Source organism: Branchiostoma belcheri, unplaced genomic scaffold (genome assembly GCF_001625305.1).
Source record: "Branchiostoma belcheri isolate BF01 breed outbred unplaced genomic scaffold, Haploidv18h27 scaffold53, whole genome shotgun sequence".
NCBI lineage: Eukaryota > Metazoa > Chordata > Leptocardii > Amphioxiformes > Branchiostomatidae > Branchiostoma > Branchiostoma belcheri.
In genome coordinates, this window is record NW_017804165.1 from 843,753 (window position 1) to 858,341 (window position 14,589).

At 44.5% G+C, this 14,589-nt stretch overlaps 3 pseudogenes; 1 reads left to right on the top strand and 2 right to left on the bottom strand.

Moving 5' to 3' along the window:
- Positions 1 to 429: 429 nt before the first annotated feature.
- LOC109480953 lies at positions 430 to 2,277 on the bottom strand (annotated as a pseudogene).
- Positions 2,278 to 4,260: 1,983 nt separating this feature from the next.
- On the bottom strand, positions 4,261 to 6,321 carry LOC109480951 (annotated as a pseudogene).
- A 1,369-nt stretch (positions 6,322 to 7,690) lies between these two features.
- On the top strand, positions 7,691 to 9,404 carry LOC109480955 (annotated as a pseudogene).
- Positions 9,405 to 14,589: the final 5,185 nt, after the last annotated feature.

Sequence of the window (14,589 nt, forward strand, 5' to 3'; positions counted from 1 at the left end):
CAGCCGTTCTATTTCATTACTCCTCCGATGTGTTAGGGCTTACATTTGACAAGTCTGAACGGTATGGGAATACAAGACATATACATGTACATATGCAGTTTCTATCTTCTCTGATAGGTGACGCTATATTACTACAAAATCAAATAGAATATCTTTTCCTGAATTATGTTGCTGGGTTGAACGTGGTGTCGAGACGCTGTGTTTGTGAAAACGCCTTTCTTTATTTGTAGAATCTAACGTTATAGTGAATCGTATTACATGTACTGTCTGGTATTACTAACTATTAGATTGTAAAGGTAACTGAGGAGAGCAAGTCGTTACATAGTCCGAGCTCAACATAGTGGCACTTATAACTACGGGTCTTTTTAACTTTCCACCTTTGTCTATACTCCGAAAAGAAACAACATAGACTATGCAATTTCATGATCATCATTTATTGGTTAACTTTGACACAGGGTATTGGCAGGAATGATTGAAAAACTTGTAGGTCGCCTGCAACCTACATACCACTGAGATTATAAGTACTAGAGAAGCAACACGGCTTTTTTTCCATTGAGAAATTACATGTTTCATGTTAAGCTAATGAAGTTACACAAAGTGAAATGTAAACCTGCTTTTGTATGGAGTGTTATTTGCTGTAACATTTACGTTGACGTTGACATTCACGTCTACGTTTACATTTATGTCGGTCTCATCTGACACAAAGTCTCTGAATGCTTCCAGTCTGAGTTCTCGATCGTACTCCGCCTTCTCCACAGGGTCGGTCAGGGTCTGGTGTGCTTCTCCGATCGCCTTGAACTTCTTCTCCATGGCGATTTTAACGTCATCAGTCGCCCCTACTTGCTTGTCGGGATGACACTTCAGCGCCAACTTACGGTACGCCTTCTTGATCTCTTCAGTCGTGGCGAAGCGCTCCACCCCGAGGATTTTGTAAAAGTCCGTCTGCATACTCAACTTGTGCTCCCGTCTGGCTTCACGCAGAAGTTTCTCGTTCTCAGGTGTCGGGTTCAGCTTGCATAGGGTCTCAAAGTCGCGGATGGCTTCTTCAAAGCACTCGGTCTCCATGTAGCATGTGGCCCGACGAGAGATGGCTTTAATGTACGATGGGTCCAGCTCGATGGCTTGTGTGCAGTCCCGAATGGCGTCATTCAGTCGGCCCAGCTTGACACAAACGGCGGCTCTGTTGTTGTAGAGTTTGGCGTTGGTCAGCTTGTTCTCAGGGTCAATTGTGAGTGCCTCTGTGTACAAGTCGTAGGCCTTCTGGTACTCTCCAGACTTGAAGGCGACATTCCCTTCTTCCTTCCTGGCCGCCAGCTCTGAGTACATCTTCTGAAACGCCAGTGTTCTTTTGTGGTCGGGTTCCAACTGCAGAGCCCTTTCAAACCTTGCCTGAGAGCCCTGTTCGTCACCGCTGTAGTGGAGGCAAAGTCCCTGAACATACAACGCGTCTGCGGTTTCGCCAACTTCCAAGACTTCCTCGACAATGGCCTGTGCATCGGCGTAGTTTTTCTGTTGAGCCAGGATGTCAGCCTTCATGACCTTGTACTTGGAACACAAGGGTGCAATCTTCATCATTTTGTCCACGTAGAACACTACATGACGCGAGGCCCCCTTAGGAAGGTCCCTTTCCACCAGAGTCTGGAGTTGCGAAAGGTCCTTGGCGGATTTTAGGGCCTCCGAGATTTTGTTGTCTTCGGGGTTGAGTTCGAGGGCGACCGTGTAGGCCTTGATGGCTTCTGTGGGGCGACCGAGGGCGACGAGACACTCGGCCTGCCGCTGGTACCCTGTGACGAACTTGCTGTCCAGTTCTGTCGACTGCTTTGCGTCCGCCAGCGCCTCGGAGAACAGGCCCATTCCCAGGTAACATTGGCACCGGCAGCTGTAGTAGCTTGGAGACGTTGAGCAAAGTTCTATGGCTTCGTTGAATTTCTCTAGGGCTTCCTCGTAGCGATGGCGGTTGAGGAAATTTGTACCGATATTTGCAGCTGTTGTGGCTCTCCGCCGGGTGATGAGGGTCGTCGCCCTGGTCGTCCGGGGCGTCTCTGCTGTGTTGGCGGAGCGGTTGGGTGAGTTGACCCGAGGACGCTTCCCAGGGCGGCCCGTAGACAGGACGGAAGCCGACGACCACGGCCGGTGGCCCGTCGTCTGGCCTACAGGAGTCGGTGTCTCCTCAGATTCAGAAGTCCTCTTTAGCGACTCGGCAGAGGTCGTGCACTCGTTGGTGTCCATGTTCTCCTTGTCGTCTGGTAATTCAATGATGGTCGGCATTTTGGCAGTTCTCTCGTATATCGTTCTTGTAAGTTGTAGCTTCTTCTTTCTTGCTCGAAGAGCGAATGCTTCACCACGACAGGACGCCAGCAATTTAAAGCCGTTGGCCCACCCAAAATAATTACCAGTGACGCGCTTGAGAGTAAACGTCATTGGTGTGGCTGCCCTTTTGAACGTAAACAAGACGCAGAGGTCGGTATAATTACCCAGGTAACAATTGTGTTGGCTCACAGCCCCAGGGCAGGTCCAATACATTATAGACTTATTTGGTAGCTTTGGCTTGATTTCTGTGAGTCAATGAAATAAACTTCGACCCCAATCAAAGTATCTATAGATGATTATAGGAAAACATGAAAGGAATTATAACAAAAGTTCTAAATCCTTAACATTGAGCAGTTGATAGCTCGGTCACCATGACGTCAACTCTGACCCCACTCATTACCAAATATGGAAAATCAATATGGCGACCTAGCCATATATGGTCAATGCTCATTTACGATGCACTGAAGGTGTGGTCACGTGTGATAAACTGTTTCCTCCAATTAGAATACTATTTTGGCGCACGACCTTGATACTAAAATATGTAGGTAGTAGTAACCTCCAATTATGGGCATGCATATTCAGGCTGATGAAACGAACAACACAAAACAAAATAATTTTCTTCCTTCTTTCTTTTTCTGTCTCTTTAATATCTCAATGTCAGCCTCTCTCCTCTTTTCTTGTCTCTCTCCCTCTCCTTGCTGTCTCTGTCGATCTGTATGTCCACCCCAAACTAGTTCCCAGTTCACCCTGTTTATAATCTAAACATTTATCTTTTTATACATCTATCTACCTGTATCTATAGTATGTCACCTGACGAACATAATTAGATATGTTGATGAAATATGTATATAACGTGACATGTAGAATATCAATCAAGATCACGGGGAATGTAGAAATAGTCCCAGGAAGAATATAATGGATACACTTTCCATGAGTGGGGTTGAATGGCTGAAGGCCATGTAATTCCTGACAGTGTCTGATGACTAAACACTGTGCCAACTACACACTACACGTGGTGCCTGGCATTTGGACGAGTGTATAAATATCTTAACGTTACTGAATATGACTCATATCAGGGCAGAGACATGTCACATCTCCACACCCAGCGCTTCCCACGCACTAAATCTACACTGCTGTGACGTCCGTCCGTGTAGGTGGATTCGACACCCCATCTCCCATTCTTTTTACACAGTCTTTATCCACTCAACAAAAGTACAGGGACTTTTGTATGGTCTTCTACAACTTAAAATCTAACAAAACTAAAGACATGTATGAATAACGTCATCCTACGTACAGAATACTAGTATATGTATGCGGCAAACTACGTACAGAATATATGTATGCGGCAACCATAAAGGTTTAAGTATTGTCTAACATGTAGTCTCTAACATTCTGTGATGTATTCCCCTATTAGAGCACTGTATTTGTTATCTTCCCTGGGAATATAATTGAATTTATCTATAGGATATTTATATATTTGTTTTATAGGTATTGTGGTATATCTTTAGAAGTTCGTCGTAACGAGTTTTGCCCGCAACATTCTCTCGTTAAAAGGTGTTACTGGAGACCTGAACCCTTTTGTTTAGAAGTAACCTCAGTCCAGTAGGAACAACTGATACCCCTGTGTGAAGTGCTTTACATCATCGAGCAAAATCAGAATATGCTTGTCTGAAGCAAACTGAAGAGTCTGCTAAATGTATCCATATTTTCATTTCTCTTATTAGCAGTTAGATCGTAGATGCTGTAGTGACTCACGTTCTAAAGCCCACATATACTTTGTAGGTAGGCTGATTTTGTGTACATCAGTGTCTTTGTATACGTAGCTGTATAAAAGTTTTTAAAAGTCCCTGTACGTTTGTCGTGTTGACAAATTTTCGATTTATGGCATACCACACTGTATATAAGCAATACCAATAACTAAATGAAAGACAGATACTGGTTATAGTCTTCAAAATGTTGATTTATTGTACTCACAATGGAGATGAGAAGCACCAATAAAATGCAACAATTGCACCAACAGTATCAAAACTGTAGAAGATTTATACAACTTGGACACATGTTTGTGCGCTATATTACACATAGTGAAAAGTAAACCGGCTTTTGTAAGGTGAGCTCCTTGTTTGGCCGCTTACATTAACGTTAACATTGACGTTAACATTAACATTGACGTTTACATTGATAGTAGTTTCTCTAAGTTCCTTCTGTCTGAGTTCCCGATCGTACTGCGCCCTCTCTACAGGGTCGGACAGGGTCTTGTGCGCCTCTCCGATCGCCTTGAATTTCTTCTCCGTGGCGATTTTCTCGTCTTCGCTCGCCCCCACGTGCTTGTCAGGATGACACTTCAGCGCCAACTTACGGTACGCCTTCTTGATCTCGTCGGCCGTCGCGAAGCGCTCTACTCCGAGAACTTGGTAAAAGTCCGATTGCACGTTCAGTTTCTGCTTTTGTCTGGCTTCGCCGAGAAGTTTCTCGTTCTCAGGTGTCGGGTTCAGCTTGTAGAGGGTCTCAAAGTCGCGGATGGCTTCTTCAAAACACTCGGTCTCCATGTAGCATGTGGCCCGACGAGAGATGGCTTTAATGTACGATGGGTCCAGCTCGATGGCTTGTGTGCAGTCCCGAATGGCGTCATTCAGTCGGCCCAGCTTGACACAAACGGCGGCTCTGTTGTTGTAGAGTTTGGCGTTGGTCAGCTTGTTCTCAGGGTCAATGGTGAGTGCCTCTGTGTACAAGTCGTAGGCCTTCTGGTACTCTCCAGACTTGAAGGCGACATTCCCTTCTTCCTTCCTGGCCGCTAGTTGACAGGACGTCTCCAGAAATGCTAGTGTTCTTGAGTGATGTTTTTCTAGTTTCAGAGCCCTGTCAAACTTGCTGTATGAGCCCTGCTCGTCGCCATTGTAGTGTAGACAAAGTCCGTAAATGTACAGGGCGTCTGCGGTCTCCTCAACTTCTAAAACCTCTTCAATAACGGCTTGTGCACCGGCGTAGTTTTTCTGCTGGATGCAGATTTCTGCCTTCACGATCTTGTACTTGATACACAAGGGAGCCAAGTTCAGCAGTTTGTCCACATGAGCTGCTCCCGTTTGAAGGTCTCGCTCTGCCAGACGCTGAAGTTTCACGATTTCCTTGGCGGACTGCAGCGCGTTAGAGACTTCGCTGTCTCTGGGTTTTAGTCCGGCGGCCACCGTCAGTATTTTCACGGCTTCTCCTGGGCGTCCCATGGCCAGAAGACACTCGGCTTGTTGCTTGTAGCCTGTGATGAACTTGGCGTCAACCTCTGTCGAACTCTTGGCGTCTGCCAGTGCCTTGGCAAACTGCCCCATTCCGAAGTAACATTGGCACCGACGGGAGAAGTAACCGGGAAACGTTGGGCATAGTTTCAGGGCTGCGCTGAACTGCTTGGCGGCGTTCTTGTATTGGCGACAGTTCAGAAGCGTGTTTCCGAGTTTAGCCGCCTCCGCAGCCTTGCGCTGCTGGTTGACGAGGCTTGAGCTCCTGGTTGACCGGGGTGTCTCCGCTGTGTTGGCTCGGGTCGGGCGCAGCGGCGAGTCCACCCGAAGTCGCTTCTCTGGGCAGCTCGGAGACGCTTTCGTGGCGGACGACCAGGGCCGGTGGCTCAGCGTCGTTTTTGTGACAGGAGTCGAATCATCCGACTCCGACGGTCTCTTCCGTGACCTCCTGGGAGTGTTGATGTTCTCCATACTGTGGGATAGCTCGGTAACGATAGGCATATTGAGTAGTTTTCTAGGCTCCTTGTTGTATCGTGCGGTCTCTTGTCCGTGTGTGTGGACATATGCTGCACCGAAGCGGCCCCCGAGATTTAAACGCGTCGGCCTATCCCCAACCGTTGACACTGTGACGTGTGCACGAGCCCTCGAATAAACTTTTCTCCTTTTTTGGTCAGGAACCCGACACGAACACGCCCCTGTTACCAAGGCGACGACTAGGTTGGACGAAAGCACATTATTCCAAACCATTAGCCAGCTTAGACGCAACAAGCATTGCTCGTGGCCTTATTTCAAGAGGGCTACCAGGGGGGTTGCTGTACAAATTAAAGACCCTTAATTAACAGATACCAGAATCGGTTTTGAGAAAACATGTACTTTGAACATTTACCGAAACAAATTTTACATGGGGTGGGGATCGCGACACTGATTTACATATATTTATAGACAATAAGGTTTATCAGTTTATTTATATATAAACGGTAAGCGTACAAGAGAAAACTTTTCGAAAGTCGGTTAAGAATGGTATTGTTCCACTAGAACTAGCTTGGCATTAGGAGGTAGAACGAAATGTTTGACAGGACAACATACAATCGATGTAATTTGTATCGATCGTCAAAAGACAAGAACACTCATCTCCCACGAATAGCCCAGTATCAAACCTCTTCCAGAGCCCCAAGTCATCTGACACAGATACTAGTACATCCCTTTCGTTTAAAGGTATGGTTATATACCGTTAAGCTACATGCTTTCTTATACACTAATCCCAATATATGGAAACGTCAAAGAAGGTGTAGATTTTAAGACACAAATGTACCATGAATCCAGTTGTGTTCTTTTTATAGTCAACTTAGAACAACATAGCACGTTGTCCTCGGTAATGATGTCACTGACGACCTACGGTTACCTGCTTAAAACTAGCATGACCATATATGGTGACTACCAGGTGTGTCGTCACGCCCCTGACAATTATGTTACTGTGTGCAGGAGTGCGAGGTCAAAGAGGGTCTTTAGACAAATATGAATATTAAAGCATCTTGGTTTAAGTAAGAAACAGAATGTAAGGATACAAGACACATTGAGACAAACATTACTAAACGTTTCTCGTGTATGTCTGCAGGGGCATCTAGATCTAATATCATTTTCGTATTTATTTCAGAGTGAAGACAGTGATGGCATCTCTTCATGCATGGATTAATTATGTTGTAGTATGTAGTACCAGTATTCTGCTTGACACATTTTTCTTTTAAAAGGGGCTTCTGTTCAACTGTATTCACGACCTCATTGAAAATTCGAGACATGCAGACTAGTAGTGTGCTAATACATGCCACCTGTGACCTTCGGCCTACATAAAGTCCCGAGAACAAAGCGGTCCGTCCGCTCTGTCTGGGAGTTTAGAATAATGTGCCCCGGGCTCTAACCGACCTGATCGTCTCCCTGGCAACTGTCCCGAAATGTATGCACTGTTTATGTTTAAAACGCAGGCGAGCGAATGAGAGAGTACACTGATCACGGACAAAAAAGACGGTTATGCACTGTTTATGTTCAAAACGCCAGGCGAGCGAATGAGAGAGTACACTGCCAAAAAGACGGTTAGGGTTTGACTTAGTTTGAAAACTGAACTGTCTTTCGTCTATGAAGACTTTGACGTTGTGGGGAGAAGACCAGACTAAACAGTGCCGAGTGACAGTGCCAAAATGTCAACCACCACGGAGCTAGCGGACGACAAGGAGAATGCAGAAAGATTAAAAGTCAAGATTAAAAGGCCTACAAAGAGAAGATCAGACGACGGAGTCGGTGGTCACCAGAAGCTGACTAACAGCAAGGCCTGGTCGTCGGCGTCCCGGAACGTGTCGTCGGACCACTCAGGGAAACGACTTCGGTTCGAGTCGTCGCAGCGTGCCGCCGGGACACCGCAGACGCCTCGGTCGACGAGACTAACGACTCTGAACAACCACAGGAAGGCCATGGAGGCTGCTAAACTAGGTAACACACTTATCAATTGTGGACAGCATCATAAGGCTCTAAATCACTTCAATACCGCCGTAGAGCTGTGCCCAACGTTCGCCAGTTTCTACTCCGGTCGGTGTGAGTGTTACATAGCAATGGGACTGTATGCCGACGCGCTGGTCGAAGCTAGGCAGGCGACTGAAGTGGACGGCAAGTTCGTCACAGGATACCAGCGGCAGGCCGAGTGTCTTCTGGCCCTCGGTCGCCCCGCTGAGGCGGTGAAGGCGTACACGGCAGCCCTGGAGCAGAAAGGTGGGGACGAGGAACTTTCAAAAGCGCTAAAATCCGCCAGGGAGATTTCTCAATTCCAACTAGTGGTGGAAAGAGACCTTCATAAGGGGGCCTCGCGACATCTTGTATTCTACGTGGACAAAATGACGAAGACGGTACCTTTGTGTACCAAGTACAAGGTCATGAAGGCAGAACTACTTATCGGACAAAAGAAATACGCCGATGCGCTTACAATTGTGGAAGAAGTGCTGAAAGTCGACAAGACCGCAGACGCCTTGTATATTCGCGGACTCTGTCTCCACTACAGTGGGGATGAAGATGGCTCTCAGGCGATGTTTAACGGAGTTCTAGACTTGGAGCCTGACCATAAAAGAACATTGGCGTTTCTGGAGATGTCTTGTCAGCTAGCATCCAAGAAAGAAGAAGGGAATGTCGCCTTCAAGTCTGGAGAGTACCAGAAGGCCTACGACTTGTACACAGAGGCACTCACAATTGACCCTGAGAACAAGCTGACCAACGCCAAACTCTACAACAACAGAGCCGCCGTTTGTGTCAAGCTGGGCCGACTGAATGACGCCATTCGGGACTGCACACAAGCCATCGAGCTGGACCCATCGTACATTAAAGCCATCTCTCGTCGGGCCACATGCTACATGGAGACCGAGTGTTTTGAAGAAGCCATCCGCGACTTTGAGACCCTCTACAAGCTGAACCCGACACCTGAGAACGAGAAACTTCTCCGTGAAGCCAGACGGGAGCACAAGATGAGTATGCAGACGGACTTTTACAAAATCCTCGGGGTGGAGCGCTTCGCCACGACTGAAGAGATCAAGAAGGCGTACCGTAAGCTGGCGCTGAAGTGTCATCCTGACAAGCACGCGGGGGCGAGCGAAGACGAGAAAATCGCAATGGAAAAGAAGTTCAAGGCGATCGGAGAGGCTCATCAGACCCTGTCCGACCCCGTGGAGAAGGCGAGGTACGATCGGGAACTGCGTCAAATCTATCTAGGAGACAGCATGTCGAACAGGACAAATGCACAAACCAACGTCAATGTTAACGTTAATGTAAACACCAGAACAAGTGGCACGCCATTCAAGAATACTAGTAGGTTTACTTTTCATTATGTGTAAATTTAAAGGACACCTGTTTATTCCAGTGTACAATAATCAATTTAACAATATACGTTTTTTCTGGTGTGCAGCCAAAGCTTTATCTTACACGTAACCGTAACCGTTATATGTTAACAACAAATGATGTAAGTCATTTCTCTTGGCTACCTTCTCGTCGTGGTAGAGTCTCAGAAACTTATAACTCATAAGAAGTCTCCAAGTTTATGTGCAGGACCGGAAGATTTATTGAGAGTACACTTTCATATTGTGTCAAAGATTATCCTATGGTCGACTGCTAATGTCAATAAGCAAGGAATTCTCTTATTTTGATATATGTGTATCAACACTTAGTATAGAATGTTTCAGTGAACACCGATATGATAATTGTAGGCAAGTGTACTGGTATTTTAGATTGAGATCTAACTATGATAATGTTAATATTTGTATATAAGGTTGAAAACTGTATCTGTGTTCAGTAATGAAACTTGTTATATGACAGTGCTGTAATGTAACTTTGAAATTAACTCTGATGTTAACGGTTTACTTCATGTTAAGGGCCGCCTACGTAATTTGTAGTTTCTAAGCTTCAAAGTACTAAAATGTAAAGACAGTATTCAGAATAAATTAGAATAATAAGATGTACCTTGCTGCAATTTCGTAGTTAGTTTTCATCAATAACGGCCATGTTTACATCAGTGTCAGCTGGAACAGAAACTAGTAAAACTGGCACGTCATTCCGAACCACGCGTACGGGATAGGACTAGAATGAGGGCCTCATACGGCATGGTTCAGTACTGCAATTTTTGTGATCCAAACTATAAAACTTTTTTATTGTCAATAAATGAAACCATACTAAATTGCTAATAGTATTTAATAATGAAAAACAACAAGCATTTCATTGCCAACGTAAACTTTTGTAATTTTCCACAGCGTGTGCTATGACGTCATTTTTCATATAGCCTGAGAGTATTCAAAATGAACCCAAATAGCATGATATTCTACTTTATTGCGACATGTTTCTCATGTAAAGATGATGAAATTAGTCTGTGTACAAATGGACGCACAGTTTGGGACTTTGGTGACAAACTAAGGCAACTTGGAGCAAGAAGCGAGCTGAGGTAAGATTCTTGTCATTTCTGAGCGAATACTCTGAGCTAAATTTTCCTCAATTCCTTCCGAACAACATTCAGGACATGTCGTTTGCACCTTTCTTCTTAAAGGCCGTGTATACATAGTTTCTGTGCTTTTGGTTTCTTTTGTGAGAATTTTAAAGAAAAGCACTTCGCAATGTAGTTACAGATTTTGTAGGGGAGGGGCAAGATCATGTGTGGTCGTCCTGTAGCACTTAATATTTTATTATTTGCTTCAAATTCAACAGTGTGTGCAAGCATATGCCAGACGGTGTGAGCTAGATACATACATACAAAAATCATGATGCTCCATGAACCCCATCTTCAGTTACTCTTTTGTAAAGAACAAACGTCCCTGCAGTTACAGAACAAGATAATGGGCCCCAAAAGCCAATCATTTCGAAGTCTCATACTGCATGAACATGTTTTCCATCGTGAAAAAAAGAGACAGACTAACTCTTGTTTCCTGTACGCCTAGTTGGTCTGCTCACTACTGCCCTCAAGCGACTCAGTATCAAACGGCAAGGAAGGCTGCCATTTCATACACGAGACTGACTCTGCTGACCTTCGTAATAAAACGACGATAAGGTGTATTGTAAAGGCGCGCTGAAATATTCACTGGTTTGCCGTTATTGAAGCTATCAGTAGTATCAATATTTTACCAGTTTGTCTCTTCAACGTATTGGACAAAAAGCTCTCCTCTGATATCTAAGTCATAATTTTCAAGTAACCATTGTCGAGCATTGTTCAACTACGTATTTAAGTCTAGTCAACTGAGCTGTGCTGCCTTTAATTCTCAGGTAAGGCCTCTTGACGACCCTAGCCTGTACTTGAAAGCTGAAGAAAGATAGCAGATGCCATCTGAAAGCTTTTCAATGTTGAACTTTTAAAACAATAAGCGACAATCAACTAACAAGACAGCTGTGTATCGGACAACAACTTCAAAAGGTAACAGTTTATTAATCTATTTTTTAATACAGATGATATATATCATTGGAAGTAGAGTAAATTTCGTTTTCTACTGTACTTGATGTTGCCATTTGTCAACAATTCTTACGTATCGGATGCACCTCTTATGCGTCTGCGCTGTCCACACCGGCACTTCACCTGCGCATGCCCGCTACGTCACTACCGGCCAAAGTCATTCCTCTTCTCAAATCAGCTACGATTATTTCCTTTCATAAGTTAGGAGCTTCAAAAGATTGCAAACTTCCTTCTATCGCACTAAGACGCTGCTTGGTTGGTCCAGTCCTCTTTAGCACGTGATAATCACGTGCAAAATCAAATATCAAACAATAAAAATGTGCTTAAATTGATGACTTACCTGTAATTAAGAGATTCCTTTGGGGCGCTTCTCCTTCGCAATCAGCGTAAACTTTTACGATGCAAAGATAATTATTGAAATCACAAATAGTGTGTTAACGTCGAGATATAAAGCATTTATGTTTATTGTTGTGTATACAGCAATGATTTTAATATAATATCGCCATGTTTATTCAGTGGAAGATCTGATATCAAAATCACATTGTCGAATGTCAAATCAAACACGTTATTATTAAACGTTCGGCGGCCATGACCCCCCTAACAGTCATAAACCCGACTGCTCATTGCAATTACAAAATACCGTCAAATTTCATATAAAAACATGTCGGTATTTGTCAAACCACGTTTCTACGATATATGATCCGACCCCTCTAATGATACCCGTTATGTGGACGAGATTTGATGTGTCGTTGTCTCGCCTGGCAGCTCCTGCTGTTGTAATATTTCTCATATGAGACTTGTTTTATCTTCAAACCTCCCTCTGGGTTCACCCACACTGCGTCTCTCAGCGGCATACCTGACGATTCGCCCACCTCATTATCCTTGTCGGCGGATGTGTGATATGAGATACTTTTGTCACATCACCCCCCCCCTCCACTCCGCTATTTGCGAGTCTATTGATGTTCCAATTGCTTTATTTCCCCGATGACTCGTTGATTCCTACTTCCATTTACACGTTACACTTTTATTGCGTTGTCTTGTTCAATAAAGAAGCTGTATCGAGAAGAGCGCTCTTCAGCCGGGAGGAGCTACGTTACCTTTGCACTGGCTCCACATCACCATGAGATAATCGTGGAATGTCAACTATGTGTACCCTTTGTGGAATGTGGTTTTTGACATGTAATATTCAAACGCGAGTCTATACAGGATACAGTTAAACCTACTTTTTGTTCTCGAGACATAGCATGCTGCCCCAGGGCGACGCAATATTCACCCGGACGTCCTCTAAAACGTGACCTCATTTGAGTATGCTTTTGACCGCATAAACCTTTGATAGCGGATGCCCACAGGAGTCCTGCATGTCAGAACCGATTCGGTATTGATGACCGCAGATTCGAGGCATGGCCAAAGCCCGTTCCGCTCCGCTCCGCTGATTCTCCACACGCCGTTCTGCAGGCGGGCCGTGACGACAGACTGACGTGAGGAGAATGAGTGACGGGACCTCGGCAATCTTCCGGGCCAGGCATCTTGCCGATAACTGGTAATCCTCTGACCGTGGTCGAACCATTTTCACAGATACTACACAACGTTTATAGCTTACCAGCATGAATAAAATATCGATGGAAATTCGTGCATTACTGATATATATATAGACAGCTTCAGCTTCCAGTTATTTGCAGTGTTTTAAATGTTATATCAGAATAGTATTCTTGGACATGGAAATACCTAGTACCTGTTTAATATTTTTTACTGATTGTTTTATTGCAATTTACTATTTTCCATTTGTGGCATTTCATGGTCGTTCCCTCAGAGTAAAAGATGGCCGCCATATTTTTGTTACAATTCAAGCATTATTCAGTACGCCTTTCCTGAATGTTGGATACGCAGTCTAAAATCCTCCTCCTTGGTCTATACTTCATCCATCATTTCTGTAACAAGTTAATATGAGTTATGACAAACGTTCGGAACGCAGGAGGCTTGTCCTGTCTGATTTGTCTGATTTCAATGAGAGGCACCGCTGCTGCATACCAAGTGGTCCTGTGTGTCCAGCCACGCGTGCTGAATTGATGGTCTCATTAACATGAACATCACAGCAGGCATCCATAAAAACCATCACGAGAAGGGGGAATTCATTTATTTTATACTCAGATGTACCCAAGTCTGATTTGAAGCATGTATATTTATAAGCAAGGAAGAGAGAAACCGTGTAGTGTTACGTGTACTCTGTCCTTGGTGCTGATTGTGCAATCCCCGCCTTCACAATACTAAATGTTATAATCATAAAATGTGCATGTTGTTTTTTTAATAATGTTAACAGACGTAATAGGTACATATATGCAGATCGTTTTCAAGTTCATTATTGGGCCGTTTCACAATCGGCCGAGGAATATTCTCGAACCATTGTAGTACACATGTATTTGATAATAACATAAGTTAACGTACTCTTCCTTCCCACCATTCCAAACGTTCGTTCGGAAATTCACGGGAGAAATCTCTGGCGCCGATATTCCAACCATGCGGTAACAGCAGCTGAACTGTATGGCGAACTCATCCTGACGTTATTTTCTCTCCAGAAGATAACACGCTGCACCTACCAATGTTAACTCGGGCGGGGATCCGTGTGACGTCACCACGGGCTCACACCTTCCATGATCTCGGCCTGTCACTCACACAGGATTTTAAGAATGCTATCCTCAGTTTAAGTCAATTCTGAACAATTGTAATATTTTAATATAAAGTTACATTTTATTCCTGACACCTTGCTTGAAAATTATATATTATCAGTAGCTTTTTATTCAAGTTATCCCATTGAACCCACACATCCTCTCTCAGATCTTGACTAAACCGCCGCCTCCTTTAGTTGGAGCAAATCTCTTCACAGAGAAACGGAAATCAGGCGAAGCGAAAGTACGGAGTTGTTGATGAAAGACGGTAGAGGGAACATTACTCGAAATTTGGCAGCATCGAATGACAATTTATTGCGCATGCTCCATTTGCCTGGCAAAATCGATTTCTGAAATGGGGCGAGTTTGTCAATGTCAGCTTTCAAATTACTCCGCCTCCAACTCATTTGTCCGCGTCGCTTCCCCAGCT